Source organism: Primulina tabacum, chromosome 10, assembly GCF_025594145.1.
Source record: "Primulina tabacum isolate GXHZ01 chromosome 10, ASM2559414v2, whole genome shotgun sequence".
NCBI classification, from domain to species: domain Eukaryota; kingdom Viridiplantae; phylum Streptophyta; class Magnoliopsida; order Lamiales; family Gesneriaceae; genus Primulina; species Primulina tabacum.
In genome coordinates this window covers 30,887,745-30,908,785 of record NC_134559.1, presented here as the reverse complement: position 1 = coordinate 30,908,785, position 21,041 = coordinate 30,887,745, and the positions used below count along the sequence as shown (strand labels likewise).

General features: G+C 38.2%; 3 non-coding genes and 2 pseudogenes across 3 annotated transcripts; all 5 read right to left on the bottom strand.

Annotated features, from left to right (window-relative positions):
* Positions 1-10,324: 10,324 nt before the first annotated feature.
* LOC142507903 (5S ribosomal RNA) lies at positions 10,325-10,443 on the bottom strand. Its single transcript, XR_012806142.1, has one exon. It is a non-coding gene; the product is annotated as a 5S ribosomal RNA (ribosomal RNA).
* Positions 10,444-12,748: 2,305 nt separating this feature from the next.
* On the bottom strand, positions 12,749-12,869 carry LOC142512330 (5S ribosomal RNA; annotated as a pseudogene).
* Positions 12,870-13,511: 642 nt separating this feature from the next.
* On the bottom strand, positions 13,512-13,630 carry LOC142514955 (5S ribosomal RNA). The gene has a single exon (XR_012810825.1). It is a non-coding gene; the product is annotated as a 5S ribosomal RNA (ribosomal RNA).
* A 686-nt stretch (positions 13,631-14,316) lies between these two features.
* On the bottom strand, positions 14,317-14,435 carry LOC142512536 (5S ribosomal RNA). The gene has a single exon (XR_012808851.1). It is a non-coding gene; the product is annotated as a 5S ribosomal RNA (ribosomal RNA).
* A 684-nt stretch (positions 14,436-15,119) lies between these two features.
* On the bottom strand, positions 15,120-15,238 carry LOC142511911 (5S ribosomal RNA; annotated as a pseudogene).
* Positions 15,239-21,041: the final 5,803 nt, after the last annotated feature.

Genomic DNA, 21,041 nt, shown 5'->3' with positions numbered 1-21,041 from the left:
CATTCTAGTGGACATGTGCATATTGAACTTCTCCGTTTATGGAAACAATTCCAAGATGAGCGTCATAGTCTTGGGAATCCGACTAAAAAAGACCCTGTTTGCCAATTTATAAGAAAATTGGATGGGAAGGATATCCTCGACTCATAGATGGCGTTGAAGCCGTTTCTGGACGTAAAACCAGAGGAAAATTGTGAGCCACAATCACACTACTGTTTATATGCATGTGTGTCATTATTGTTTTTACTATTTATTCTTTATACAGCTGTGACCCATAGTTTTGTCATGATAACATATTACCCCTATAAAATCTCTCATCTTTTTCTCTATTTTCGCAGAAAAAAAAAAGAAAGTAAAAACATAGCTGGAATCCTCTGCACAAACATTGAAAAATATTTGTGTATTTTGTGGGTCGAGTCCTGGAAAAAATGAAGTGTTTATAGAAGCAGCGAATAATCTTGGAAAGATATTGGCTGAGAGAAAAATTCACTTGGTATATGGGAGAGGTAATATTGGGTTAATGGGATCTGTTTCAACATCTGCTCATCTTGGAGGTAGTCAGGTTTTGGGTATTATTCCTACAGTTTTAGCTGAAGGAAATATTACAGGTGTTACGATTGGGGAGGAATTAAAAGTTTCTTCTATGTATGAAAGAATCACTCAAATGATTGAAAATTCTGATGCTTTTATCGCACTACCAGGTGGTTTTGGTACATTAGAAGAAATTTTTCACACTGTTTCTTGGGCACAACTTAATATCCATAATAAACCTGTGGGCTTGTTGAATATCAATAATTATTTTGACAGTTTGTTGACATTTCTTGATAAAGTTGTGGAACAGAATTTCATTTTAGAAAATTCACGACGGATGCTCATCTGTGCTTCGACTGCCGACCAATTAATTGATGATTTGGAAGCTTTTGTTCATAAGCCTGATCCGATGATAACAAAGATCAATTGGTCGCAATCAAGCAGTAAGAAAAGGAAGTTGGATCATTGATTGAAAAGTCGTGGATTGGTTTGCGTTTGTTTCAGTTTGTTATCTTCAATAAAATTCCAGGTGATATCTCTTTCATTATGTACTCTTTATTAATAGTTATTTTGACATTAGGGACAATGTCATATTCTGATTGGTGGGAGAACAAACTTATAAAAAAAAATTAAAAAAAAATAATATATATTATTTTAAAATAAAATCATGTTTATTGTTTGTATCTTAATAATTTTTGCAAAAATGTCATACATTACATGTTTGAAAGATTTAAATTAGAACATGCATTAATCTATTTAAGAATGTTTAAATTTTTATTTGAAAAAAAAGTCAATTTAATATTCTGATCAATATAAAAATATGATTTATGAAATCTTTTTGAGTGATTAACCATTGTGATAAAATCAGGTATTAAAATATATGGCCCAAGATATACCTTATAAGAGTGTCTATAATTTTAAACTCACACATATTTTGTGAGTGAGTGGAGAGGACTGAGAAAACAGCTTTCGAGCCTTTATTGATCATGAGAGAGACTATTTATTGTTTAGATCTTGAGTTCTTATTTTGAAGAAAAAAAATGATATTTCCTGAAAAAAAAGGGAGAAAAATACAAAAAGAAAGATATTGAAGATCTATGTAATTTTTAAGTTATATGCTACGACCCATATATCTCTCATAAAAAAAACAAAACACAAAAAAGAGAGAGAAATTTATTGTACAAATTAAATAAATATGTGGTCAAGAAGCATAAACTTAGTCTGATTCCATGATGTTATGCAAAAAAAAAAAAATATATCAGGAAAAAATATATAATAAGAACAACTAGATTTTGAATCAATGGATTTTCTATCTTTTGATTAGCTTGGCTCGTTTGTCTGTCTGTATTCTGTAAACCATTTTTCCGAGCATTTATCTGTATTTCAACTCCATGAGAGAAATCGTTGCCACAAATTGAAACATTTATTAACCTGTGAGGATATGGAGTTGAGATTCTTACTAGGAATTTCTGAAGGCCGTGTACATTTAACTACCTGAAATAAGCTTTGAATTGATCATCTCAAATTATTTCATAAGTTATAATTATGATGATCTTGATATAACTTTGACAGTTTTCAAATTTAATTTAAACACTTAGATAGTTTTGATTACATTTCTATTTAAATTAATCATTATGTTTTGTATTGCTATTAACGCTTAAATTGCTAGGAACTAGCAATAAGCTGGTTGGGAGGTGTGATAAACATAAAAATTGTACATTAATTAAATGTTTTATAATATAAATATATAGTTTTTGTTTTATTAAATGTTTAAATATTATATGTTTTATAATAAATTGTATAAAATATAAGTTGTTGTGTAATTACAAGTTTTTACTATTTTTTTACAGGTTCGATAAAACAAGAATAAACTTGGCGTTGCAAATGGGATTAAGATGATTCTTTGACCTGTAGAAAGTTGATGTTAATATCTACAATATTGGTGGCAAGCATGAGATAAAAATCCTCTCACAATTGGGATCAAATTAAGCAACAAATAAAGTTACCAAAGGACTGACAGTTTTACCATGCTCTAGTATTTTGACCATATCTCTCAAATTACTTGGTCAAATGGTTTGAAAAAAATACCACAACTAGACAACTCAATTATCCACATGTTTCTTTTTATGTGAAGAAGCAAATTCGGAGAAGAAGGTTTTCAAAAGTGATGTGTAATATAATATAATATCTTGGAACACCAATGAAGACTTTTGTGTAAAAAAAATAATATTTTATCTGTGGTTGTCTCCCCAAATTTGGCTATAAATAGGGGTGAATTGTAATGTATTGAAATATCCCTCATTATATGAACAAACCTTTGAGTTCATAATATTTCTCTCTATATTTTTCCTTTATTTCTTCATTTAAATATAATTAGCATGTTAAATTCATATTCAAAGTTTTACACTTTGAATAATGAATAGCTAACTTCCTAAAGTTGAGATGAAAAGGTGAAACTCTTGGCATGATAATAAGGTTACTAAAAGGTAAGAATCTATGTTTTATATTATTTAATCAGTATTTATTGTTTATGTTATATTTATTTCTTTAAGCATTGTTATACCCTACTTATAAGTGGGAGTTTTGATTTATTGTTGCTATATGTTACACTAAATTCGTGGAGCCATTTAAATGTTAGTTTGGTATTACCAACCATTTAAAGTGGGAACCTTGATTTGCTATATATGAATGTATCATAGTATTAATTTATTGGTACCATTTAAATGTTTGTTTGGTTTTACCAACCATTTAAAGTGGGAACCTTGATTTAGTGTTTACAAATATATATAGCACAATAAATACTTGACCACATCTATAAGTTTTGGTATATATTATATACTTATAAGATAATAATATATAACATAATATAAATATGATTATTTAATATATTGGAACCATTTTATTAACTGGATTTCAATATTGTTCGTTAATGTTAACTTTATTAAAATACCAAGAGTGGATCCTTTAATCTCAACTACTTAAATTAAAATTTGAACAATTAAAAATTACCAATTAAAGATTCAAACAACTAAAAGAAAAAATAAATAAAAAGACATTGTAGTGGACTTGTAATTACCTTAGCTTCCTCGTGATACGATATTCGAACTCATCGAATTATACTACTTGTGGACAACCTGCTCTTGAGAGTGCAACAATCAAAGTCGCAACATCTCTCAGTTGTTGCTGGATCCAGATCAGTTGTGCACAGCAACTACCAGCAGCAAGGTATTCTGCTTCAGTTGTTGAGGTAGCTATAGATGTCTGCTTCTTGCTGAACCAAGAGATCAGCCTGTCTCCTAGAAACTGACAAGATCCACTTGTACTTTTACGATCAAGCTTACATCCTGCATAATCTGCATCTGAATATCCAACTAAATTGAAAGTAGAGTCTTTAGAATACCATAACCCAACATTTTGTGTACCCTTAAGATATTTCAAAATTCTTTTAGCAGCTGAGAAATGTGATTGCTTAGGATTTGCTTGAAATCTAGAACACATACACACAGCAAATACAATATCAGGGCGACTGGCAGTTAGGTATAACAATGACCCTATTAAACCTCGATATAATGTCGCCTCAACTGATATTCCCCCTGGATCAGTGTCCAATTTTACTGATGAGCTCATGGGAGTATTTGCAGCTGAACATGATTCCATGCCAAATTTCTTCAGCAGCTCCTTTGTATATTTAGTCTGACTGATGAATATACCAGTTTCCAGTTGCTTCACTTGTAGTCCAAGAAAGAATGTCAGTTCACCCATCATGCTCATTTCAAACTTATCCTGCATTAGCTTAGCAAATTTCTCGCATAATTTGGGGTTAGTTGACCCAAATATGATATCATCAACATAAATTTGAACTAATAAAATGTGATCATTCTTAGTAAATTTGAACAATGTCTTATCAACTGATCCAATAAAAAAATCATGATCAGTTAGAAATTTTGAGAGAGTTTCGTACCAAGCTCTGGGAGCTTGTTTAAGACCATATAAGGCTTTGTTCAAATGATATACATGATCAGGAAAGTAGTGATTTACAAAACCTGGAGGTTGTTCAACATATACTTCCTCTTGTAGTTGACCGTTCAGGAATTCACTCTTTACATCCATCTGAAAGATCTTGAAATTCTTGTATGATGCATAAGCAAGAAACATTCTGATTGCTTCCAGTCTTGCAAATTGAGCATATGTCTCATCATAGTCAATTCCTTCTTCTTGTCTATATCCTTGTGCTACCATTCTCACTTTATTGCGCACAACTGAACCATCCTCGTTCAGTTTATTTCTGTATACCCATTTTGTCCCTATAATAGTTTTTGAAATTGGTCTTGGAACTAAGTTCCAGACATTGTTATAAGTGAACTGATTTAGCTCTTCTTGCATTGCATTTACCCAGTTAGGATCAACAAGAGCTTCATCAGTTTTCTTTGGTTCTAGTTGTGAGACAAAAGCTGAATAGATAAATAAATTTAGCATTTGATTGCGAGTTCTTACTGGATCAGATGGATTTCCTATTACCAGCTCAGGTGGATCTAATTTTCTCTATCTGTACTCAGTATTTGTTGTTTCAACAATTTCTTCAGTTGGTAACTGAACACAGTTTTCAGTCTCAGTTGGTGCTTCGTCAACTGGTATTTGAATATTATCATTATGCTCTATCAACTGATCATTAGCAACGAATTCCTGCACATCTGATTGGTCCAGTACTTCGGGTTCAGGTGTTTGAAGTATGTTTTGATTATTATGACATTCATTTTTGTCATCATCTTCCAAACTGATATCTGTAAATCGATCAACTAGCTCAACTTGATCAGTTGGCTTATCAGTTAGTTCAATTTCATCGAAATCAAGCTGATTCTTCAACATTTAGGGTTTTCTTGTTGAAGACTCTATAAGCTATACTAACTGATGAATATCCAAGAAATATTCCCTCTGCAGATTTAACATCAAACGCTTTTAAATAATTTTTACCATTATCAAGGATAAAACATCTGCAGCCGAATATTTTGAAATAAGTAATTATACTTTTTCTTCCATGCCAGATCTCATATGGTGTTTTCATATGATTCTTATTAATTATTGATATGTTCTGAGTATAACACGTAGTGTTTACTGCCTCTGCCCAAAACCTTTGAGAAATACCAGAATCAGCAAGCATTGTTCTAGCAGCTTCTTTAAGGGTCCGATTTCTTCTCTCAGCTGCACCATTTTGCTGAGGAGTTCTGGCTGCTGAGAGCTCATGCTTAATTCCAGCATTCTCTAGAAAATTTGAAAGAGTTTGATTGATGAATTCAGTTCCTCGATCTGATCTGATTCGATCAATTCCAACTGATTTTTTATTTAAAAGTCTTTTGAAGAGCTTTATCAGTTGTGAAGCAGTATGGTCTTTAGATTTGAGAAAAATAACCCAAGTAAATCTTGAAAAATCATCTACGACTACCAAGGTGTATTTCATTCCCCCTAAGCTCATGACTGGTATAGGACCAAAGAGATCCATGTGCAATAGTTCTAAGCATCGGGATGAAGATTTACAACCCTTGTTTTTAAAAGAAGATCGTACTTGTTTACCATACTGACATGCTGAGAAAAGTTTTTCTTTTGAAAAGTCTATTTTGGGCAAACCAGTTACAAGTTCATGTTTACTCAGATAGGCAATGGTTTTAAAGTTTAAATGGTTTAGTCTCTTATGCCACAACCAGTTTTTAGATGATTTGGAAGCAATAAAACAAACTGATGCATAAGTTTGATCATTTCAACTGATTTTATATGTGTTTCCACAACGTTTGCCAGTTAGTATGATTTCATCAGTTGAAGTTTTGACTAAACATGAGTTTTTGTCAAAATGTACTGAGAATCCACTGTCGCATAACTGACTGATGCTGATCAAGTTATACTTCAGGTTTTCTACTAATAGAACATCTTTAAAAGTAAAGTTACCATGGATAAGCTTACCCTTACCCACAGTTCTACCTTTGGAATTGTCCCCAAAACTGATATTTGGACCACTGTATTTGATCAGTTGAGATAGCACACTTGCATCTCCTGTCATATGTCGCGAACATCCACTGTCCAAATACCATATTGAGTTCTTGTTTGTACCTGTTATCTGCAGTCACACACATAATATAATTTGGTACCCATATCTATTTGGGTCCTGAACTGATTTAGTCCTTTAGGAACCCATACTTGGATTAGTCTAACTGACTTTCCAGTAGCTGTATTCCAAATGGTTTTTCTCGGCTTTTGTGTGCTTGTGTAGTGTATGGATGATACAATATGTGTTTTAGCTTTATTCAACTGATTGTTTAGTCTATATCTCTTCTGAACTGGCTTGCAGTTATAGTAATTGGAATAGCCATTCGAATAGTTTTTGTAAAATCTCTTTGATGACTGACTTTGTGAATCAGTTGAGAATTTTTGACTATATCCAATCCCATATCTTCTAGCCTTGTTCATATTCTCTGTAGGTTGCTCAATCAGTTTACTGGGCTCAATTTGTTCTTGTACCACTGCTGATTTGACAAAGTGAATGTATTTTCCTTTGTCTATTGTTAGCTTTGGTTGAGTATCATTTGGATACATTTCTCCTTGAGTGTTGAACCCTAAACCAGTTTTATCAGAAACTGATTTTTGTGAAATCTGCATCTCATTTAGTGCAGTAGATGATTTGTTCCAAGACTGAATAAGCTCAGTCTGTTTTGAGTTTTCAAGCATCAACTTCTGTATTAATGACTGATTTTTGTTTCTTTCTGCTTTTAACTCAGCAATTTCCCTTTTTAGACTCAACCCATCGACTAATTCATCAGTTTTGGTTTTATTGTCTGTGGGATCAGTTTACTTTGCTTTGATTTTTTCAAATGATGATGCAAGCTTTTGATACTCATTTACCATGTCATGTAGTGTTAGAATGAGTTCTTCTCGTGTGAAATCAGTTGAGCTGAAATCAAATACCTGTTGGCTAGATGATTCTTCTGCTGCATCATTAGCCATCAAGCACTTTACTTCCTCATCATCACTAGAACTGCATGAGCTTTCTGGTTCCGACTCTTCACTATCAGTTTCTGCCCATTTAGATTTGTTTTCTTCAGCTAAGAGTACCTCATGTTTCTTTCTGAAGACCTTCTTATCTCCCTTGGGTCTTATTTTGTGTTCATATGATATCTTTCTTCTATCAGTTGAGCCTTGACTGTCCTTCTTGGGTTTAGGACAATCAGCAATAAAGTGACCTGATTTGCCACAGTTATAGCAGGCATTTGGTTCATCTTTGGAATTGTTCCTTTGGTATGGCTTCTGGAAGTTCCCTTGATTCTTTCTCATGAATCTTCCAAATTTTTTGATGAACAATGACATAGCATTATTACTCAACTGATCAGCAGATTTTTCGACTGAACTGATTGGTTCAGTTCTGACAGCAGCTAGAGCAGTTGTGGCTGCAGAGGTAGATGGTTCTCCTTCTCTGGTTTGCAGCTCGAATTCATAGGCCTTTAAATCAGCAAACAGATCATGAAGTTCGATTTGATTCAGATCTTTGGACTCCCTCATTGCCATGGTCTTGACATCCCATTCCTTGGGAAGACCTCTTATTACCTTCAGTGCAATCTCTTTGTTGGTATACACTTTTCCAAGTGCATTTAGCTCATTGATGATACTGCTTACTCTTTCATCATACTCGTGCATCGATTCTCCTTCTTTCATTTTGATGTTATCAAACTTTTGCACTGCAACAGAAAGTTTATTTTCTTTGGTTTGATCATTTCCTTCACACAGCTGGATCAGCTTTTCCCAAATTTTTTTGGCTTTCTTACACATTTTTATTTTGCTGAAGGTTACTTTGTCCAGCATTTTGTACAGAATGTCTTTAGCCACATTATCAAGATTTGCTTTTCTTTTATCTTCAGTTGTCCATTCATCTCTGGGCTTTTCTATTCTTTGTGGTGCTCCTTCTGTAATGGCAACTGCTGTATTTGTTTTTAGAATCTTCATGGGTCCATCAGTTATGACATACCACATGTCATCATCTTGTGCAGCCAAATGAGCCTGCATTCTGATTTTCCAATCATCAAATTCTTCTCTGGAGAACATGGGAATTTTGTTGAATGAAGTCATGCTGGCAAGTTTTTAGATCAAAAGTATTCAAGAACAAGATTCAACTGCTCTGATACCACTTGATAGGATCGATTAACGTATCAAGAGTGTTTAGAAGGGGGGGTTGAATAAACACTCACAGTTAAAATTGGTCTTTTCTAATTTTGAGTTCAGTAACTGATTCTTGGAATCTTGTTGGTCAATGACAATCAGTTAAACTAAAGTAGTTGCGGAAAATAACTGACTGAAAGATAGAATACGAAACTGAAATAAAGTAGGCAAGGGTTGTTTATGGATGTTCGGAGAATTTAATTACTCCTACGTCACCCCTTCTACCTCAAGGATAGGATATCCACTAAAAGACTTTAATCAAATACAAGAATTGTACTGACCCACTTCAGTTTGGACTTAACACTGCAAAAAACTGAAACTCTTAGTTAGATAGAATGTTCTCAGTGCGTAACTGATCTTAGCACTATCGAATTTCAACTATTATTACAACTTGCTAGTGAGCTCAAATTGTAGCCTTAACTGCTACGAATATTTCAAGTAAGAGTGAGCTAAGATTTTGACAGAGTGGCAGCAAGCTTTTGAATAATGTTGACTCCCCTGTTTTCTTCAGCTGTTCTTCTGTCATATTTATAAGATTCTTTTCTCCAACGGTAACTTGAGATGAATTTGAATCTTTGTATCCGTTGATTTCTACTTGATTATTCCTTGGACATTGTTTGCATCATTTATTGTGATGCGGCGTCTTAATTGCTTTTGCCGAAATGCGTTTTTCTAAGCTGTATTGATCGAAGTGCGGCGTTGCAATCTTCTATGTCTCTTGACGGTTGAATGTTCTTTCCCGAGACATGTTCACTTAAATGGTGCTTAGCATACGGCTGAATATATCAACTGATCAGTTTCCAACTGATCAGTCTTCTTTATTAGATCAGCTGGTTTCAGTTGTTAAGTCCAGTTTATTCGATCAGTTGGTTCGTATTTTCAGTTGGTTCATATTATGTCAAATGCCGGAATTTAGTTTCCAACAGAGTGGGATGTTTATTCTTATATCCCTCGATTACGTGTTGAGCGAGCGGCGCTGGACAACACGCGGCACTGCTCTCGCCCAATCAGAACAATAAAGTTAAGCGTTCTGGCGCGATGGTAGAGTTAGGATGGGTGACCTCCCTGGGAAGTCCTCGTGTCGCGACCGTTTACGTAAATTATGGCTAAAACAGTCGAAATAATTGTTTTTAATGAGTTAACCGTCTCCGGAGTAATCTTCGTCATACCCTTCTGCACAGAACCGGTTCACGACAAAAAAAATCGCTAAATATTCCCAGAAAATAGAAAAAAAATAAGAATAAGAAAATAGTGAATGTATAGCTATTATTATGCCTGGGATACGTTAAAATAAAACCGAAATCGAATTTCGGACTTCCTAAGCGGATTTCTGGAGGAAACGGAAGCTTACCAGAATCGGAAAATCGCAAATTAGAGGGTCTTAGGGAAGTAATTCGGCTAAAATCTCGCCAGCTCATTGGGGAGAATTGAGTCTCGTTTGTTTGCCCGTTTACAATCAAATTAGGCTACAATTTTGTCCAAATCCCGCTGTGCCCGAGATACGTTGATTTCACGTCTTATCTTGTCCTGATCAAGATTCAGATGATTTGAGCCGAAAATCGTCTGTCAACAAGTAATCAAAAATAGAAAAACACGAAAAGGGGTGCAACACGAGGACTTCCCAGGGAGTCTCCCATCCTAGTACTGCTCTCGTCGAAGCATGCTTAACTTCGGAGTTCTGATGGGATCCGGTGCATAAGTGCTGGTATGATCCCACCCGACATTGAGTGGGATGTTTATTCTTATATCTCTCGAGTACGTGTGGAGCGGGCGGCGATGGACAACAAGAAGTTAAGCTTTCTGGCGCGATCAGAACCAATCAGAACCATGAAGTTAAGCTTTCTGGCGCGATGGCAGAGTTTGGATGGGTGACATCCCTGGGAAGTCCTCGTGCAGCGACCGTTTACTTAAATAATGGCTAAAACAGTAGAAATAATTGTTTTTAATGAGTTAACCGTCTCCGGAGTAATCTGCGTTATACTCTTCCGCACAGAACCGACTCACGAAAACAAAAATCGCTAAATGTTCCAAGAAAATAGAAAAAAATAAGAATAAAAAAATAGCGAATGTAAAGTTATTATTATGCCTGGGATACGATAAAATGGAACCGGAATCGAATTTCGGACTTCCTAAGCTGATTTCTCGAGGAAACGGAAGCTTAACAGAAGCGAAAAATCGCAAATTAGAGGGTCTTAGAGGAGGAATTCGGCTAAAATCTCGCTAGCTCATTTCGGAGTAATGAGTCTCGTTCGTTTGCTCGTTTACAATCAAATTAGGCTACAATTTTGTCCAAAGCATGCAAATTTCGAAATTGGGAAGGAAAATTTTTGCAAGATTTGGGTATCATACAAATTAAAAGAATTGAGGTGGGATATTGCTAGGGAATCTCGAAAATTCCTCCTAGATTAATTGCCTAGTATGGGAATGGATAGATACTAGTGTACATGGAATTATATCATCCAAGATGGCTCAAAATCCTTCCCACCTAGCAACCTAATTTTCGAAAATATTGAGGGGCAAGGGATTAAGGAATGAATCTCATAAATTGGTAGCAAAATAAACTCATCATGGAATGATTTTCTTAGGAAAAAATCGTGTGAATCTTGAGTGCAAATATTTGGGATTTTGATGCCATATTCAATTCCACTCCCCTCAACTATAAATAGGTCATCCCCTTACTCCACAAGACACCACAATTTCGAAATCCCCTTTGCTGAAATTCACGAAATTCAGCAGCCTCTCCCTAGCGAAACTCTGCCCAAATATCGTCTCAAAATCATCCGAGAAATCGAACCGAAGCGCTGCCCGGACAAGGAGCGAGGAGCGATCTAAATTCCAAGCCAAGCATTCACGTTTCTTTAGCAATCAAATACAGTAAGTAGGCTATTTTTTTTAAACTTTAAAAATCTCGAATTTATGCATACATGTTTTCGATTTTTACAAGAAAAATAAATAGTCGAGTACAATCTTCTTTCTACTCTTTTCGTGTAATTGTCATACGATTTCAAAAGCACTGTGAAGAGTCGACTGTATACGGGAGGGAATCCCAACCACGACGTACCCTTACGCGGTGGTGGACATAACCGCTATACGGCCTCGCCCTCTTAGAGGAGTAAAAATTAGGGACTGACGTCAGTAAACCGTAGAAGGTAGATGAGTCACAGTGCTGTGTCAATGTTATGCATGTTTATGAAGTATGTATGCAAGTCATGTTTTATTCTCGAAATTTATGCATGTTGTTTTTATTGTGCTCGATTTCCCCCACTTGCTGAGTATCCCCAAATACTCACCCCCTTACAACCCTTCCCAGATAAGCCCGAAGAAGAACTCGAGGATGAGGAGTCCGAACAGTTCTGGGGATGGTGAACGCTCAAGGAATTTAGTTTAAGTTATTATTAAGTAGATTTACGTTTCCGCATTAAAACTATGTCGTCTTATTTATTTTGGGAATTGTAAAGACAATGGTAATTTAATTTCAGATTATGATATATAAACTGGTTCGGTTTATACTGTGCTACAAGAGGCTTGTTGTTGCGATTGTGTGATTGTTAAACAACTCCGGTGTCATTCCCGAGTTTCGGGGTGTGACACCCTTCCGCACAGAACCGACTTACGAAAACAAAAATCGCTAAATGTTCCAAGAAAATAGAAAAAAAATAAGAATAAGAAAATAGCGAATGTAAAGTTATTATTATGCCTGGGATACGATAAAATGGAACCGGAATCGAATTTCGGACTTCCTAAGCTGATTTCTCGAGGAAACGGAAGCTTAACAGAAGCGAAAAATCGCAAATTAGAGGGTCTTAGAGGAGGAATTCGGCTAAAATCTCGCCAGCTCATTCTGAAGTAATGAGTCTCGTTCGTTTGCTCGTTTACAATCAAATTAGGTTACAATTTTGTCCAAATTTGGAAGTGCCCGATCTACGTTGATTTCACAAGTCTTATCTGATCCCGATCAAGATTCAGATGATTTGAGCCAAAAATCGTCTTTCAACAAGTAATCAAAAATAGAAAAACACGAAAAAGGGTGCAACACAAGGCCTTCCCAGGGGGTCACCCATCCTAGTACTGCTCTCACCCCCAAGCACGCTTAACTTCGAAGTTCTTATTGGATCCGGTGCATTAGTTTTGTTATGATCGCACCCGACTTCAAGTGGGATTTTTATTCTTATATACCTCAAGAACGTGTGGAGCGGGCGGCGATGGACAACAAGCGGCACTGCTCTCGCCCAATCAGAACCATGAAGTTAATCGTTATGGCGCGAAGGCAGAGCTAGGATGGGTGACCACCCTGTGAAGTCCTCGTGTCGCGACCGTTTATGTAAATTATGGATAAAACAGTCGAAAATAATTGTTTTTAATGAGTTAACCGTCTCCGGAGTAATATGCGTCATACCCCTCCGCACAGAACCGACTCACGACAACAAAAATCGCTAAATGTTCCCAGAAAATAGAAAAAAATAAGAAGAAAAAAATAGCGAATGTAAAGCTATTATTATGCCTGGGATACGATAAAAGGGAACCGGGATCGAATTTCGGACTTCCTATGCGGATTTCTCGAGGAAACGATAGCTTAACAGAAGCGAAAAATCGCAAATTAGAGGGTCTTAAAGAAGGAATTCGGCTAAGACCGTTTACAATCAATATTATGCTACAATTTTGTCCAAATCCGGCAGTGCCCGAGTTACGTTGATTTAACATGTCTTATTTGGTCTCGATCGAGATTTAGATGATTTGAGCCGAAAATCGTCTTTCAACAAGTAATAAAAAATAGAAAAACACGAAAAAGGGTGCAACACAAGGACTTCCAAGGGGGTCACCCATCCTAGTACTGCTCTCGCCCAAGCACACTTAACTTCGGAGTTTTGATGGGATCCGGTGCATTAGTGCTGGTATGATCGCACCCAACATTGAGTGGATGTTTATTCTTATATCCCTCGAGTACGTGTGGAGCGGGCGACGATGGACAACACGCGGCACTGCTCTCGCCCAATCAGAACCATGAAGTTAATCATTATGGCGCGATGGCGGAGCTAGGATGGGTGACCTCCCTTGGAAGTCCTCGTGTCGCGACCGTTTACGTAAATTATGGCTAAAACAGTCGAAATAATTGTTTTTAATGAGTTATCCATCTCCGGAGTAATCTGCATCATACCCTTCTGCACAGAACCGGATCACGACAACAAAAATCGCTAAATGTTCCCAGAAAATAGAAAAAAAATATAAGAAGAATGAAAATAGCGAATGTAAAGCTATTATTATGCCTGGGATACGATAAAATGAAATCGAAATCGAATTTCGGACTTCCTAAGAGGATTTCTCGAGGAAACGAAAGCTTAACAGGAGCGGACAATCGCAAATTAGAGGATCTTAGAGAAAGAATTCGGCTAAAATATCTCGCCAGCTCATTGCGGAGTAATGAGTCTCGTTCGTTTGCCCGTTTACAATAAAATTAGGATACAATTTTATCCAAATCCGGCAGTGCCCGAGCTACGTTGATTTCACATGTCTTCTCTGGTCCTGATCGAGATTCAGATTATTTGAGCCGAAAATCGTCTGTCAACAAGTAATTAAAATAGAAAAACACGAAAAGGGGTGCAACACGAGGACTTTCCAGGGGGTCACCCATCCTAGTACTGCTCACGCCCAAGCACGCTTAACTTCGGAGTTCTAATGGGATCCGGTGTATTAGTGCTGGTATGATCGCACCCGACATTGAATGAGATGTTTATTCTTATATCCCTCGAGTACGTGTGGAGCAGGCGGCGATGGACAACACGCGGCACTGCTCTCACCCAATCAGAACAATAAAGTAAAGCGTTCTAGCGTGATGGCAGAGCTAGGATGGGTGACCTCCTTGGGAAGTCCTAGTGTTGCGACCGCTTACATAAATTATGGCTCAAACAATCGAAATAATTGTTTTTAATGAGTTAAACTTCTCCGGAGTAATCTGCGTCATACCCTTCCGCACAGAAACGACTCACGACAACAAAAATCACTAAATGTTCCAAGAAAATAGAAAAAAAATTAAGAATAAGAAAATAGCTAATGTAAAGCTATTATTATGCCTGGGATACTATAAAATAGAACCGGAATTGAATTTCGGACTTCCTAAGCGGATTTCTCGAGGAAAAGGAAGCTTAACAGAAGCGGAAAATCGCAAATTATAGGGTCTTAGAGAAGGAATTCGGCTAAAATCTCGTCAGCTCGTTGTGGAGTAATGAGTCTCGTTCGTTTGCCCGTTTACAATCAAATTAGCCTACAATTTTGTCCAAATCCGGCAGTGCCAGAGCTACGTTGATTTCACATGTCTTCTCTGGTTCTGATCGAGATTTAGATGATTTGAGCCGAAAATCGTCTGTCAACAAGTAATCAAAAATAGAAAAACAAGAAAAGAGGTGCAGCACGAAGACTTCCCAGAGAGTCACCCATCCTAATACTGCTCTCGTCCATGAACGCTTAACGTCGGAGTTCTGATGGGAACCAGTGCATTAGTGCTGGTATGATCACACCTGACATTGAGTGGGATGTTTATTCTTATATCCCTTAAGTACGTGTGGAGCAGGGGGCGATGGACAACACGCGGCACTGCTCTCGCCCAATCAGAACCATGAAGTTAAGCGTTCTGGCGCGATGGCAGAGCTAGAATGGATGACCTCCCTGGGAAGTCTTCGTGTCGTGACCGTTTATGTAAATTATGACTAAAACAGTCTAAATAATTGTTTTTAATGAGTTAACCGTCTCCGGAGTTATCTCCGTCATACCTGTAGAACCTGTAACTTAGACTACGTATAAGCCATGCATAATTCTAGTATTTTAAATGATTTTATTTCATGAGCACTTAAATGATTTTCCTTAAGTTAATTATTTCATGCAGCAGTTTGATTTTTATCATTTCAGTTATTTCTGTGAGGCCGGACTGGAGTTGGAGTTTAGAGATAAAATTTAAGATTCAGGAAACATTTCCAGAATTTATTTTAGCTAGCAAGTAAGTTCATTTAAGTTAATAAGGAGGTTTGAGGATTTAATTTAATTACTTGAGGTGAGTAGGAAATAAGTTCATTTAAGTTCCAATAATTAAGGGATTAATTCACTAAATTAATTAAAGGATTAGTGAGGCTTTTAAGGGTTATTAATTTACTAGATAATCAACATTTCCCCTCCATTTATTAGTGAATTTTCGGCCCCCTTAGTATCTAGACTATTCCTTGCCAACTCATCACCCTTTGACCCATTCTTTGTGGTGTTAACATGCTAATCTTTCTTTTTATTATTATTCAACCTTCATTAATTAATTAATGAGCATCATCCTCGTCTAGATTAGCAAGGAATTTCGGTCACCCCATTCTAGATCCATCCAAGAAGCCATTTGATACTAACCATATTCAAATTTCAAAATGAGGAGACTTGGTCATGCCTATCCACCTATATTGCTACCTTTCCTCCTCACTATCTTAACAACCATTTCCCCTCTCCCCCACCACCGAAATTCAGTAGCTTTCAGACCATTTTCGTGAGTTTTAGTAGAGGGAAAAACCGAGAACACTTAGAGAAATAATCGAGTGAAGAACAAGCTAGCAAGAACGCTCCACTCCTCCGCGCCGTATCGTCTCGTTCTTTCGTTTTTCTTTCAAACGAAACCAGGCATGCATATGTTCTTCCTTGACTCTTCAAACAAGTCCTATTATCAATTATTTTCATTGCATGATCATTATTTTTATGAAAATAAACCGAAACATCAAGAATATTTTTTTCAGAAAACCACATGCAGATTTTCTCGGCTTTATGATGCAGTTCACGGTTTTCATTTGTTGTGCTGTTTCAGGTGGATGGTTCGATTCCAGGCTCCCAAAGCGACATCTAGACATGTAATAGGATGCATTAGGACCATGTTGGTCCATTCATTTAACCCCATGCACGCTGGAAAACACGAAAATGACAGTAACTCCCAACTTGTGATCTTTTGAGTTTCGAAAATTTCTGTTTGCTGTCAATATGGAAATGGATCTGATCATGGCTGCCACAAGGCCCATAGCCATGGTTAGATCACTTCCCTAGCATGTCTAAGACGTGAATAAGTCGCCCTTTTGGTGGTTTGGTCCATGGTTAATCGGTTTATAAATTAAAACTCAAGAACAGCCCCTGCACCCTTTCGCCCCTCTTCATTTTACAGCATGTGTGTGTTCGATTTTGTGGAATGGTGTGGATCTTGTTTGGCCTATGGCCCTTAGCCACTGTTCATACCATGCCCCTAGATTTCTAGATTGTGCCATGGTCAATCAAATGGCCATTGGAACGACACGAGACAGCAAATGAATCACAACAGCCCACGCGCAGGTTTGGCTCTCGGTGGGGAAGTTTCGGTTGTTCATGGTGTGGTTTGGATTGTGACTGGCCTAGGGCCCTTAGCCATGGTTCAAATCATTCTTTGGGATGTTGGTAAGAGTCTCTAGTCGGTGGTTCAAGCCCCAATGGTCGGTAGTCTCGAAAACGACATAAGGAAAGCAAGTGCGCAGCTGCTGTAATTTTGACAGCAAGTGTGCTGCTGTTCTCAGGCGTCGTTTGAGTTCTTGGTTGGCTTTTAGCACATGACCTTGGACTGGACAGTGCCTCATCGAGTTAGGAAGGTCATGTTTTTGGCCGTTCGTCATTCGGATAATTTTTGAGGTCGTACGAGAATTTACGGTGTGATGTGCCAAATTGACTCTCGAAAGAGCGTTTCATGTTTTGGCCTTCATTCACCTAAGATTCGACATGCATCATTTGAGGAGCATTAATTCATCATTTTAAGCGTATTTTAATCATGAGTATATGATGTTTCAGTGTTGGTTCGGGTTGGTTCGGAGTCATGATTAAATACGAAGTCATTAGGCGCATTTGTCTCAGTTTTTGGTTTTTAATTGCATGGTTTGGTCAAGTAAAAACTATTGCATATTTATCATGACATATTTAGGTTGCAGCGAGCCTGGGAGCGATCCAATCCATTCAGTAAAAATGATTACAGGATATTTAATTCAGTTATTTAATTATATTACGTGCAAAAAAAAAATTTTTTTTGAGATTTATGCGATATGGCTTGTGGTCACTTTACCATCATGATTAAATCCGGTCGCCAGTTACTGGTCCGGTCGTCAGTTACTGGTTATGAGAGCATTACTAAGTCCTGTCGCCAGTTACAGGCCCGTCGCCAGTTACCGGTCAGTTCAGTTGTTTCACCCAATACTGTGGCAGTGGTCTGATCAGACGTACATTACTAAGTCCTGTCGCCAGTTACAGGCCCGGTCGCCAGTTACCGGTCAGTTCAGTTCAGGGACCACATGCGTAGACCATAATCTCACCAGAAAATTATTACAGGCTATTTCAGTACAGGGCTCCAAGGAGCAAACATTTTCACTATGATTTTCAGTTCAGTTATGCACGTATTATAATTAATCATGACACGACATTTTTACGTTATGCCTCATGACATGATATTTTCACTTGCATGCAAGCTTATTATTTATTTATTTACTTGCTATTTACGATATATGCATGTTGAGTCTTTAGACTCACTAGACTTGATTGTTGTAGGTGCTGATTATGTCGGGACCGAGGGCGGGGACAAGTGAGCAGGCTCGAGTTGACAGTAGTAGAACCCGAGGACCTCAGTTCAGCATTTATTATTATTTGATGGCTCAAACATTTTAATTATCATTTTAAAAACCTTTTACTGTTATTTCGAAAATGTTAATTTCTTCCGCTGCCACTTTGAACATCAAACTTTGTTTATCAGTTCAGTTATGAATGAGGCAATTTTAATTATTTAAAAGAAAAATTTTAAATTTTCCGTAAATTTCCAAGTACGGATTTTTAGGCCCCTACAGCTGGTATCAGAGTAATGGTTCTGTATAGGATTGTACTACTACTGATCTCGAGAAGCTCACGAAGTCACGTCTTCGGTCTATAAGTTTTACATTTGCGCATTTCATTTAAAGCATGAATTAATTTCAATAGCATGATTTCATGAGATATTTTTCGCCCAGATTTTTATTGCTCAGTATTTAAATTTAAATTAATGATGGAATTATGCATGTATGGAACAGTATGCCCCCTAGACGCATTCTCGAGCGCAATAGAGATGAGGAGCCTCGCCATGAGGACAGGGAGGAGCGGAGGCAGGAGAGAGACCTACCACCTCCACCACCGCCTCCACCGGACATGAATGCCCAGATGCTAGCTGGGATGACTCAGTTCTTCGCACAGTTTGCGAGGAACAATGCTGTGGCGACCAGGCCGACAGGGCCCGAGGCGGTATATGAGAGATTCATGAAGATGCGTCCAAAAGAGTTTTCAGGGACGTCGGACCCCATGATTGCCGAGGGCTGGATCAAGTCCTTCGAGGTTATCTTCGAGTTTATGTAGCTTGGAGATGCAGATCGAGTTCGTTGTGCCTCTTATCTGTTCGGAGGAGATGCCTGCTTATGGTGGGAAGGAGCTTCAGTAGCCCTTAACTTGGCTACGCTGTCTTGGACACGCTTCACGGAGGTATTCTACTCAAAATATTTTACAGAGGAGGTGCGCACCAGGTTGACCACTGAGTTCATGAGGATGAGACAGGGAGATTCGACTGTTACGGAGTTCGTCCATAAGTTCGAGAGGGGTTGTCATTTTGTACCCCTGATAGCGAACGATGCTAGAGCTAAGTTGATGCATTTTTTGGTGGGTCTACGGCCGATCTTGCGCCGTGATGTTAGGGTGTCTGACCCTATTTCTTATGAGGTCGCTGTCTCCAAAGCCTTAGCCGCAGAGCAGGATCAGCGGGACATCGAGAGAGTCCGTCAGGGCAAGCGCCCAATCCAGGTACCACACCGCCCTCTTCCTCAGCAGCATCAGCATCAGAACAAGAGGCCGTATCACGGCCCGCCCAGAAACAGAGGAGGACCTTAGCAGCAGCAGGGACGTGCCGTCCCGAGGACCTTTGAGCATCCGGCTTGCCTTAAATGCTCACGCCGCCATGCCGGAGTATGTATGTTTGGCTCAGGGAAGTGTTACAAGTGTGGTAGCCCAGGCCACACGCTGCCGTATTGCCCTCAGAAGAACCTGCCTACCCAGGACAAAGTGTTCGCTCTCCATGCGACGGAGACGAACCCCGATACTATGTTGATGACAGGTACTTTGCAGCTTTAAGTTTACATTTGAGATTTAATGTTTTGGGAAACGGGATTCAGATTTTGAACTTAGATTTGCGATAGGATTGCATGCTCTACTCAGTATTTATTTCCGGGATTTAGTTAGAAGAACTGTGACCTTTGCATGTCTATAAGCTTAGCTCTTGTGATTATTGGGTTCCGCTTAGTGTTCCGAACTTTCAGAGAGAATTTTCATAGCTGGCTCAACTACCAAGGCCTTGATAGATTCAGGGGCTACTCACTCATTCATTTCGGAGGTCTTTGCCAATTTCCTCAAAGTCATGACCATCGGGCTAGATATAGCCTATTCAGTAGTGTTGCCTTCAGGCGAGGAGATAGCAGCCACCAATGTGATACGAGACATAGATCTTGAGCTCCAAGGCAATCTTGTCTATGCGGATCTTATCGTGTTGCCGATGCCAGAGTTTGACATCATCCTAGGGATGGACTGGCTATTGCGGAACAGAGTTTTGATTGACTTCCAGCGGAGATCTGTTTTAGTCCGACCGCCTGGAATGACGCAGTTCTTATTTGAGCCAGACAGGTACTTTCCTTTACCGCGCATTATTCCATATGTTCAGGCTAGGAAGCTCATGCATAGAAGGTGTCGGGCGTTTCTAGAGACATTTGTATTTGTCCCCGAGGCACCCAGTCAGTCAGCTTCAGATGTTCCGATTGTTAGAGACTTCTTTGACGTTTTTCTGGAGGACGTCTCTGGTATGCCACCTATGAGAGAGGTAGAGTTTTCTATCGAGCTTATGCCAGGTACGGTTCCGATCTCCAAAGAACCGTACCGACTTGCACCGATAGAAATGGCAGAGCTTAAGAAGCAGATTAAGGAACTTCTTGACAAGGATTTCATTCGCCCTAGTATCTCACCTTGGGGCGCGCCAGTCTTGTTTGTTAAGAAGAAAGACGGCTCTATGAGACTTTGTATTGACTAACGAGAGTTGAACAGAGTTACAGTGAAGAATAAATACCAACTTCCGAGGATTGAGGATCTGTTTGATCAGTTGCAGGGAGCTTCGATTTTCTCCAAGATAGATCTGCGTTCCGGTTATCACCAGTTGAGGGTGAGAGATGCTGATGTTTCGAAGACAGCTTTCAGGACTCGTTATGGCCACTACGAGTTCCTTGTGATGCCGTTCG